The following is a 12,238-nucleotide window of genomic DNA, read 5'->3' as shown; positions in this document are numbered from 1 at the left end:
CTTATCAACAAATTTACATGGTATTTTTGGAGGGTGTGTCTCCTCCCTGCCTGTCTTATGGTGTAGTTGACCGGCCCTACCTTGGCCACCACCTCATAGGGCCCATGCCATTTGGCCAGGAACTTACACTCATTGGTGGGGATCAGGACCATTACTTTGTCTCCGGGCCGGAACTCACGCACCTGGGCATTCCTGTTATACAGCCGGGCCTGCTCCGCCTGGGCCTGGGTCATGTGCTCCCGGACCATCGGCCAGATTCTCGCCATCCGGTGGTCCATGTCGACCACATGCTCCACCAGGGAGCGCTGTCAGGATGGCTGCTGTTCCCAGGCCTCCTTCGCCAGGTCCAACAGGCCCCGGGGTCGCCTCCCGTAGAGTATTTTGAAGGGGGCGTAGCCGATATATGCCTGGGGGACCTCACAGATAGCAAAGAGCAAATATAGCAGTAAGTGATCCCAGTCCTTACCGTCAGTGTCGATCATCTTTCTCATCATTGCCTTCAAGGTTTTGTTGAACCGCTCCACCAAGCCGTCCGTCTGAGGGTGGTAGACCGAGGTCCGTAGCTGCTTAATCTGGAGCAGGCGGCACATCTTCTTCATCACTCCAGACATAAAGCATGACCCCTGGTCAGTTAGAACCTCCTCCGCTATCCCCACCCGGCTGAACAACAGGAAAAGTTCCTTCGCGACATTTTTCCCTGTCGCGGCCTGCAATGGCATGGCCTCAGGGTAGCGGGTGGCGTAATCCAGGATCACCAGGATGTAGCGGTGGCCCCGGCTGGACTTGGGTAGGGGTCCCACTATGTCCATGGCTATCCTGCGAAATGGCACATTTGCTCCATCTTCTCTTCGTTAACCCTACAAACCCGATATAGGAACCCGTTCTGGACTTGAAAGTAGGGTAACGCCGGCCTACTCACCCCCTCTTGTGGGACACCCTCGGCATAGGCGGCGGTTTTCCAGGCCTGTGCAAGGTTGGGGTCTTCCAGCTGGGCAGCGCCAAAATCCGTTGGGGCCCTTTCTGCCTCTGGCCGGAATTCGGAAAATTCCCCAGTGCTGCTGGGCTCAGCTGGCGGTGGGGTCGGGCACTCTGGGGCGGTGTCTGTGGTTCCCGTGGGGGGGTTGTGATGTCAGTCTTTTCATTACTGGGGTTGGGGTCTCCTCCGCGTCACTCTCCCCGGACCGGGCTACCCAGACCGGGTGTGGCTCCTGCCCCTACGGCGGGTTCGGGTGGTGGTGGTTGGTCTCTCCACTGTCGGCCTCTCATCCCAGTAGGGGATGAGAAAATATTCAAAGTTAATTATTTTCCCGAGCGCTTGGCGCCGGCGCACTGGCTGTTCGACCCCAGTGGTGCACCGATCCCAGGTCGGGCCACCACACCACATATTGCCACCGTACCAGAGGAAGCCAGCAAGCTGACCAGCGCACTGAGTGACAATGCCAGATTTGAATCATTTCCGCCTTACACCCGTTAAAGGATAAAAAAAAAAAAAAAAATTTATTACAGTTTTTAACAATCGTTTTCACACTTGTCTCAATACCATGTCCACTTTTTCAAACACTTAACACATTCACCATATCAATAGACTATGTGAACTAAACAGTGGATATTTTTGCATTGCTTTCATACTAAAGGCATTCAATCACCACTTCTTCCAAAATTCATGAATACCTCTCTCAGTCAGTGTTCACTACCAGCAACAGTCTGTACAAATACAGCTAATTTTGCAGACATTTAGATACTCTGTTCAAAACAATTAACTTTCAGTTCAAAACCCAATAAAATTCAGATCACTGTGGATGGAAATATGTTGCATTTTGACAGAAAAATGAAACTATATGCTCGAATACGTAAGACAGATCATTCTGATTTGAGCAGAAAGTTTATTCAGTTTATTCATTTTTTTTGTTTGCAGCTTTGTTACCATCTATACAAAAGTGGTCATACTTGCATTGAAATGTGCATGTATATAGGGAAAATATAGATGTAATTGTCACTGAAGAGATTTTTCCACTATTACTGCTGTATATGTACTGCTGAAACATCTGGCTGTCATTTCAGTGAACAACCTACCCAGGTGTTTGTTGTTTGTGCCCCGTTACCACATATACAAAAGGGGCCATCTTTGGATAGGCATTTGCATTCTTTAGCCTTGGTGAAGAAAATGGATGCACCCAGAGGCAGAGGAAGAAGACGTCGCGGAAGAGCAAAAACAGTTGTGTCTGATGAAATCAGAGCCACAGTCATTGATCATGTGGTAAATCATGGTCTGTCCCTGAGGGAAGCAGGTTGAGGGTTCAACCAAACTTGTCTACATCCACAGTGGCTTCAATAGTGAGGATGTTCAGGCAAACCAACAGGTACTATACAGTCTTTACAGCATTCTGACTGAAGGAGTTCAATTGATGTGTATATTACAGTAGTACTGTGATTTGAGAAGTCTCCAGAAAAAGCAGATGTATCAGTGCGCATTTGTCTTTGACTCACTACAGGACCCAGCGGTTACCTCACACAGTCACACAGGGGTACGGGGAAGAATATTTATGCCTCAACAGGAGGATGCAATAGTTGGAATGGTCATTGTCAACAACGGCATCAGGCTAAGAGAAATATGCAACAACATAATCGCAGACAACAACATATTTCCAAACATTGACACTACAACCATTCAGGATGAAACAGTTGTACACTGTTCCCTTTGACAGGAACTCTGAGGATGTCAAGGAACTCAGGTACCAATATGAAGTTTATGAAGGTATATGTGAAGGTTTAGGACCACCACCCACATGAACAGATGTCACTTCTAGATGCAATGGCTGCTGGGTGTATGGACATAACAGTGGAACACATCCAGGGCTGGATAAGGCACGCAAAGGGATGTTTTCCTCGGTGTATAGCAAGAGATAACATTTGGAGTGAAGTTGATGAAAATCTATGGCCAAATGCAGGACAGGATGGATGGGCCAGGCCAACAGTAGACTTCTGATACTGATAGGCAGACAATAGCTGTGCCAATTACTGTATATAGCGAAAATATTTATTTTTGGTATATATTTGTTATTGATTGTATTGTATTTTGAGAAATTGATTGTATTGTATTTTTCTTTTCTGAATTACAGTACATTGCGCAGTAAGAACAAATGGCAAAATACTGTAAACCCCCTGAAGAATACTGTTGCTTTTGTGATTTGTTTCTTTATCATATATTGTTTTACATTACACAGTAAAAAATGTTATTCTGGGTTTCTAATATAGTAAAACATTCATTAATTTAGTTTACTGTAAATTTACCACACTCAGTCATGACATCTATTGTGAGAGGCAAACCAACAGATCAAAAGTTTCTTTAGCTGCTTGGCTTGAAATATTTGTGGATGTAAAAATAGAGGAAGGGGAAACACATAATATATGTATTTAGCAATGCTCCAAGTTGTTTGTGTTTTGTAGTTCATTGAAGTATGAAGTGTTTTGGTGGTTGAAGTGCATTTTGGCAGAAATTGGGCGGTGACAGAGTGCTGTCCTGACTGTCTGTAGTGGGGATCTCATTCCTTCACTGGGGGAGTCAGTCAAAAACAAGAGGGGGGCCATTTTGGTGAGGGGACAGTAAGGCGACAAGTGTGTGTGTGTGTGTGTTTGTGTGCGTGTGTGAGTTTGTGTATGTGTGTGTGAGTGTGTGTGAGTGTTTGTGTGTCTGTGTATGTGTGTGTATGTCTGTGTGTGTGTGAGTGTCTGTGCGTGTATGTGTGTGAGTGTGTGTGTGTGTGTGTTTGTGTGTGAGTGTGTGTGTGTGTATGTGTGTGAGTGTGTGTTTGTGTATGTGTGTGAGTGTGTGTGTGAGTGTGTCTGTGTATGTGTGTATGTCTGTGTGTGTGTGAGTGTCTGTGCGTGTATGTGTGTGAGTGTGTGTGTGTGTGTGTGTGTGTGTGAGTGTCTGTGCGTGTATGTGTGTGAGTGTTTGTGTGTGTGTGTGTGTGTGGGCGTGTATGTGTGTGTGTGTGTGTCTGTGTGTTTGTGTGTGTCTGTGTATGTGTGTGAGTGTGTATGTATGTATGTCTGTGTGTGTGTATATGAGTGTGTGTGTGTGTGTATTTGTGTGTGTGTGTGTGTGTGTCTGTGTATGTGTGTGAGTGTGTGTGTGAGTGTGTCTGTGTATGTGTGTGTGTTTGTGTGTGTGTGTGTGTGTCTGTGTATGTGTGTGAGTGTGTGTGTGAGTGTGTCTGTGTATGTGTGTATGTCTGTGTGTGTGTGTGTGTGTGTATGTGTGTATGTATGTCTGTGTGTGTGTGTGTGTGTGTGTGTGTGGAGGAGCCTGACAGAGCCCAGCAAGGAGAGAGCTGCATTGAAGGCCATTGTGTACGGAGTACAGGGTTGGGTCAGGCCTCTGTGACCATAAGGGGCCCACATGAGAGTGGCTGCCCTTTCTTATTTGGCCCAACCCCCATTACCACTCCATGATCAAACCTCCCCACACCGCCCCATGTGACTGAATACATAAAAGATGGTGGCAGTAGTCCAGTCAGGTCTTTCCATTACCCACATTACCCTATACGTACTCTTGTGTTAAATGGTAAATGTGTTAAATGTTAGCTCTACATTTTACCATGTGTGTTTGCAGTAGCCTGGTTTCCTGTGTGGGGCACGCCCCTTTTCTGCTTTCTTCATAAATTTAGTTTCCTCTTTTTGGTATGTGCACTGTTCACAGCAGTTCTAATTCTAATTCACACTGTGGCAGGAAATATGACACACACAGGATATGGTTGAATAAAAAGAAGATAGCATTGGAGTTTTCTGTAGAAGCAAATGCTACACAAACCACCTCAATGCAACAGAACCTTCTGGTTGCACATTTGTTGAAGAGCTGACCATGGAAACCAAGCTGGTCTGTGTCTGGCTGGTCAGCAGACTGATTCACACGATCTCAGGTGAGATGACCATTTTCCCTGCTCTATTGATGCCTCAAAAGAGTGTTACTCAAAACCTTAAAATAAAAAGGAGAAAGAAGACTTCTGGGTATTCATAACGGCTAAGCCTGCTCTCATGTACTTTTGTTAAACTGACTGTAATGTTAACTAGAAAGAGAAAACGCTATGTCCTATATGTGTGTGTAAATATTACTCATTAGATTGTGATTGCATTTGAAAAGCCTGTCTTTAAACTGTGCATGAATTTTGAAGTAAACTTGAATGATTTGAACTTTAGGTTTTTTTTTCTTTTATTTCCTTTACTTTAAAATAAACAATTCTTTCCATGACTCTGTTTGTAATGGAGATCAGAACATGAGTTTAACACTTTGTCATTTCAATCAGACATAAGTAATTGTGGAAAATAAATTTGATATTATTTGCTGTGCTTTGAACTCATATCGAAGAACATTGTGTTTGCTGCTCTGGTATTTATCCAATATAGAAAGATTATCTGTATTGTTATTATTGATACTAACTGCTGCAACCAAAACGCATTTTAATTCGTTAAAAACCCAAAGCTCCCTCTATCTGCTGAAAGAATGACTGTGTAAAGTGGGAGACAGGGGTGGGTTGACACACTGCTATTTTATGGTCCTTGATGGATGGATGGAACATCAAAATGTTTATTTTCTTGAACAGCACTCATCTATCTTGTGAAAACATTTTAAAAGTCCATCCATCCATCCATTATCTGAACCCGCTTATCCTGATCAGGGTCGCAGGGGGGCTGGAGCCTATCCCAGCATACATTGGGCAAAAGGCAGGAATACACCCTGGACAGGTCGCCAGTCTATCTCAGGGCACACACACCATTCACTACCACACTCATACCTACGGGCAATTTAGACTCTCCAATCAGCCTAACGTGCATGTCTTTGGACTGTGGGAGGAAACTGGAGTACCCGGAGGAAACCCACGCAGACACGGGGAGAACATGCAAACTCCGCACAGAGAGGCCCCGGCCGACGGGGATTCGAACCCAGGACCTCCTTGCTGTGAGGCGGCAGTGCTACCCACTGCACCATCCGTGCCGCCTTTGGAAAGGTGTTATTCCAGTTAATAGAGAAAGGAATTGGATTCATTTTGATAAAGCCTGTGATGAGTGATGTTAGCTGGGTGACATAATATTGTCACAGAGGTGGGTCCCAATGTGAGTAGGGATGGTTGGCCCACTCATTGTGGTGTTGATTGATAATCCATGTATTATTCATATATGAAACACGATTAAACATAATTATATACACATATAGAACATGCATGTGTGTGTGAGGCTCTGAGCACAATATTGTAATTAGTGTTCCATCAGTCACATATGGACACCGGCAAACACAGTCCATAGACCTGATCCACATGCACACCAATAGGTATCGCAGTTCTACTGATGAACTGGTTTGGTTTCAACTCTATTTTACATTATACAATATTACTCATTTCATATTGTATATTTATTATATTTATAATATCCCATCAAGTATTTGTGCTTTCTAGTTCTTATTTGAATTACATTTTGAAAATTGTTTCTATTGGTTGCTTCAGTCTTTGTAACTATATCATTTTATTGTTGTGCCAACCAACCCCATAACGTGTGCCAACCAACCATATGTGCGCAATGAGACTTTAATCATTAGTCACCTAATTTTACAAAGCATTTGCAGACATTGACATACATATATTTACAACTTTCATTTGCTACTGGTTAGAACATTCTATCACAAATCATAACAGAGAAATACGGCAAAGAGTGAAAAGTGTGCTAACCATCCCCGGTCTCCCCTACTTCTTTCAAACATGTTTATACAACATTTATTTTAAGGAATTTTGGAGACATTATTGTCCAGAGTAACATACAGTACATGACTTAAATTTTTACACAGTAAGCGCATATACAGGTGGATCCATCAGAAGCAATTCAGTTAAACTGCCCTGCCTAGAACAGCAGTGCCCCACCTATGAATCAAACATGCAACCTCCGCATGGCATGCCTGGTTCTGTCATCAATGTGCTATACTGCCACTATGGAAATAAGCCTTTGACTTCATGGTGTTTTATTCCTATTGATGATTTTTGGTATCTGGGGAATCTCTGGTAAGAGGGGCTACATGTGTTTTAAATCTCAATAAATAAGTTTAGTCAAGCAAGCAATCACCAAACAGGGCACTCATGCTTGTTAGTGGTCTGAGTGAGCAATAATATGTCACCCTTTATTCCAGGATGTTCTCTATCTGCACCCGGAGGAGTCACTGGGTACATAGGAGGCTCTGTGGTCCTGCCTTGCTTCTGCACTGACGGAGGGACAATACCAAGATCTGCCAGATGGCTTTTTCAACCAGGTTCTACCAGTATCATACTTCGGTCAAGTGGTGGAGTGCACAACCGCTACAAAGACCGGGCGTTGATTTCTGACTCCCGTGGAAACATGTCTCTCCGTCTCTCAGATCTCACTCTGTCAGATGGAGGACAATACAGGTGTGAAGCAGATAGACAGTTTAAAGACATCACTCTCACAATAAAAGGTAAATTTGACCACATTTGCCCACAGCATGTGAAGGATGGAGGGCCACTGGGTGATACAAGGGCTATGTGAGCTAGTTAGTCAGTAAATGTGTTTGTTTCATTCCACTAAAATGCAAAAGTAGAAATCACTCTTCTAGAATGAGCCACATTACTTCTGCACTTCGGCGTATTGCACCTTATACTGTAACTTGTGAATCATATGACTTAAACATATTTATTTTATTTAAATAAGAAATCTCTCTCTCTCTCTCTCTCTCTCTCTCTCTCTCTCTCTCTCTCTCTCTCTCTCTCTCTCTCTCTCTCTCTCTCTCTCTCTCTCTCTCTCTCTTTCTCTGCAGGGTGTGTTTTCTCTGATTCTGGACCCATACCCATCACTGGATTCACAGGACACTCAGTGGTTCTGCCCTGTATCTGTACTGATGTGCAGAAGAAACCTGAACAGATCAAATGGACTGCAGACCTAGGAAACCAAAACACTGTTATATTTCCACAAGATCCTACCAGTGGCAATGATCGCTACAAAAACAGAGTGCAGCTGTTGGACCCTGTCTCCCCTGGAAACCTGTCTCTCCGTCTCTCAGATCTCACTCCGTCAGATGGGGGAATATACAGGTGTGAAGCAGATGGACAATACAGAGACATCAGACTCACAGTGAAAGGTAAATTTGACCACATTTGCCCATAGCGTGTGAAGGACGGGGTGCCACTGGGTGACAAAGGGCTCTGTGAGTTATTTATAACCTTCCAGTAAATGATCTTTTTTCAACTTAAAATTTGATGACAAAGTTTGTGATGAGTTGTTTCTAATGCAACATAGATTTGAAAAATAGAAATTCAATTTAGCTGCTTTATTTTAGGGGTTTAGTGAAGGCCCTTAGGACAAGGGGAGTATACAGAATGTTAAGAATACAAATGGCTCTAGTGCAGTCAGACTAAATGAGACATTTTTCAGATATTAATGTGCATGAAATTTTGCACAAAGGTTGCTATTTTCATCCTTCTTTTTATATGTTTGCAATGGATCTCCACAGTCCGGCACCAAAACTTTGCACACCCTGAATGAGTTCCAGCAATACTATGGGACTCCATAATAACCAGTGGTTATAAAACCGAAACAAACTCTTATTTTTGGTGTTTCTGCAGAATCTCAACCACCCAAGACTTCACCTACAACTAAACCAGCATCCTCACACAAAAATAAGACACCCACTGGAAAGGAGAAGACCACTGAAGATCCGGAAATCAACACCACGGTTGTGGCCATTGCTGTTGCTGCTGTGGTCACATTGTTCACAGTGTGTGGGGCTGTGTTTTACTGCAGAGTTAGAGGCAGGAGAAGTTCAGGTGTTGAGTCTAGAGGGCCAAACGAGAAGAGGGCCAAGGAGCAGGAGGAGGACCCTGATTCAGTGACGTATTCTACCGTCATCCACAGAGAAAAAGACAAAAACACAAAGAGCCAAAATCAAACTCCTGCTGAAGATTCTACAGAATATGCTGCTATTCAATTTCATACTTAATTTAATGAATGGCATAGTCATGGAAATATACACACATACACACACACACACACCATGGATAGGTACACACGGACATCGGTAGTAAATAGGTTTGCCGCAAAAAGATACTTTTATGTGAAACCACTCCTTACTGTTGTGTAAACCATGCAGCGTTTGTGAATTGTGTTAGACGCACATAGGTCTGGGGATATAGAGTCATTTTACATTCAGCTTTTTATTTTTGATTAAGCACAGCAAGTGAACCCACGCACAATGCTCAGAGTTCAGCATTATATGTTTAAGCAGGTGTGTCACCAGTTTTTGGAAAAATTTGGGGGGTGACTCTGCTGCCCTGATGTAGTGGGCAGTTTGTTCCATCACTGGGGTGTGGTACAGTCAGGGGCCTGTGTATACAGTAAGGAGGCCTGTGTATACAGTAAGGGGCCTGTTTATACAGTAAGGTGGCCTGTGTATACAGCAAGATGGCCTGTGTATACAGTAAGGTGGCCTCTGTATACAGTAAGGTGGCCTGTGTATACAGTAAGGGGCCTGTGTGTACAGTAAGGTGGCCCATGTATACAGTAATAATTAGGGGTGTGAATAATTATGATACTGTATTTTAGTTGTACTGTATGATTTTTTGTAATGCTATTTCTATAAATGTATGTAATTCCCTGCTTTTTTGAGTATACGATTCCTTACGTGTTGTGTTTATTTCAGACAGCTAATCTTTATGTTTATTTAATTGAATGTGTATAACTTGTATGGTACACATTTTGCAATATGAAAAGATGTAACATACATTTTAATTTACAGAACAGCACCTTTAGGCCTTTAACAGTAATCTCCCGTGTAAAACCCCACGCTAACCCAACAACGGAATTTAGCGAGGGCCGAAGGTGTTGGCGTGCTTGTCCTTCTGGTGTTGCTGAAAGAATAGTAGTCGGGTTAAATATCAGTGGCCCCTATACGGAGAGTCTAGATCAGCCAATAAACAAACCACGATACAAAGACAATAGTACCACTCTGCCTTCCGCTCTTTACTGGTCCGGGCTGACCAAGAATCTCCAATATAGGGCCAGTACATTCAGCTTCGTTATATCTGACTCCATTTAGAATAATAATTTAGATTACTTATCTACCTTTGGTCGATATCTAATTCATCATTTTGACTTGATCGCTATAGGAATCCTGTACTGAGATTTACTCTTCTGAACAGTCCTCTGCTGGTCCCACCGCATGTCACATCGGCCGTTATGTGCACGTCTCACGAGCTGGCGAGATATCTGCAGTCATTTCAGAGCTCACAGAAATAGTTACTTTTGGGTATTTCTGTTTACAGCCTAGGGACCCAAGAAGGCCAACATTAGCTACTGCTGTTCTCGACATGAATGAACTACCACGTGGAGTGATTTACCAACAGAGGTCTACGGGTGCAATACACCGTGATACATTAAGCATAAATTTACATCCTCCCTAGACCAACGAGGGGGTAACCAAGCATTCCCTGTGTAACAGTGTGTGTCAAGTAAGCGAAACCACACAGATCAAGTTTTAACAATTTATTTTACCAGGCAGGTTACATACATAATTACACTCTAGTTCCAAATCAAATACACATAAAAGTATTACAAAGGAAACTAAATTACGGAGTCTTAACGGTCATTACCTGGTAATAAAAGGTACATATGGGGGTCTGGCTACAGACACCCTGTACATAGAAGTTACGTGCACGGTGTGCACGGGAGTCTGATTGCATCCTCCCCGATTGCTTGGTTTGGTCTCCTGAAATCCAAAATCAGGCCGTGGATGTTGACCACTCAAATGGGTCCACAATGAACCAATGAACCATCTGGCGTTTTATAACCATTTGGAATTTGGAGCCAGGCCTCCCCAGGAAGCGATATTTGATCAGGGGGGTTGAGGCACATGGCTTTCACTGGGGCAGAGCTCCACACAGTTTCTCCTTGGTTCCTGGTTGGTTATGATGTCCAAAGTTTGCTGTTGCAGAAATGAAGCCATTGCGCCAGTCGCACTGAAACAATCAGAATAATACCAAACATGAATATTATCTAAACTGACTTTGTCATGAAACATCTGATGCTTTATGCATACTTTCAGGGAAACTGAGGAATGAGGGAGATCTGAGAAGGAGGGAGTAAGGAAGGGGGGTCCAAGAGAATAATGTCTGGGCCCAACAGGCCGTGCTTCCTGAAACCTTCCCGTGCCGTAAAGGATGTTGCACCCTGATAGGAGGGGGATTTACAGGGGGTTCAGGAAGACGGCTGTTTTGGGAAAAATGCATGAGTTTTTCCCCCACAGGCTCCCGCCCGTATGGGTGCAGAGAAGATGGGGGCTAACGGTGTATGCTCCTGGGGTTAAATTACTTTGCAGCCACATATTGCCACCGTACCAGAGGAAGCCAGCAAGCTGACCAGCACACTAAGTGACAATGCCAGATTTGAATCTTTTCAGCCTTATTACAATTTTTTACAATCGTTTTCACACTTGTCTCAATACCATGTCCACTTTTTCAAAACACTTACAGTTTTTTACAATCGTTTTCACACTTGTCTCAATACCATGTCCACTTTTTCAAAACACTTAACACATTCACCATATCATTAGACTATGTGAACTAAACTGTGGATATTTTTGCATTGCTTTCATACTAAAGGCATTCAATCACCACTTCTTCCAAAATTCATGAATACCTCTCTCAGTCAGTGTTCACTACCAGCAAATGTTTGTACAAATACAGCAACTTTTGCAGACATTTAGATACTCTGTTCAAAACAGTTAACTTTCAGTTCAAAACCCAATAAAATTCTGAAAAATTCTGAAAAATGAAACTATATGCTTGAAATACGTAAGACAGATCATTCTGATTTGAGCAGAAAGTTTATTCAAGTTTATAAATTTTTTTTGTTTGCAGCCTTGTTACCATCTCTACAAAAGTGATCATACTTGCATTGAAATGTGCATGTATACAGGGAAAATAAAGACGTAGTTGTCACTGAAGAGATTTTTCCACTATTACTGCTGTATATGTACTGTTGAAACACCTGGCTGTCATTTCAGTGAACAACCTGTTTGTGCCCCTTTACCACATATACAAAAGGGGCCACCTTTGGATTGGCCTTTGCATTCTTTAGCCTTGGTGGGGAAAATGGATGCAGCCAGAGGCAGAGGAAGAAGACGTCGCGGAAGAGCATCAACCAAACCAAGTTCAATTGATGTGTATATTACAGCAGTACTGTGATT

General features: G+C 43.1%; 1 long non-coding RNA gene across 1 annotated transcript; it reads left to right on the top strand.

The window, feature by feature from the left end:
• The first annotated feature begins 4,696 nt into the window (after nt 1-4,696).
• Nucleotides 4,697-8,123, top strand: LOC133138001 (uncharacterized). The gene is made up of 3 exons (XR_009709653.1): nt 4,697-4,922; nt 7,175-7,477; nt 7,817-8,123. It is a non-coding gene; the product is annotated as an uncharacterized LOC133138001 (long non-coding RNA).
• Nucleotides 8,124-12,238: the final 4,115 nt, after the last annotated feature.

Source organism: Conger conger, chromosome 9 (genome assembly GCF_963514075.1).
Source record: "Conger conger chromosome 9, fConCon1.1, whole genome shotgun sequence".
In the NCBI taxonomy this organism is placed as follows: Eukaryota; Metazoa; Chordata; class Actinopteri; order Anguilliformes; family Congridae; genus Conger; species Conger conger.
The sequence above is the reverse complement of the archived record's forward strand: the minus strand, read 5'-3'. Positions and strand labels throughout refer to the sequence as shown.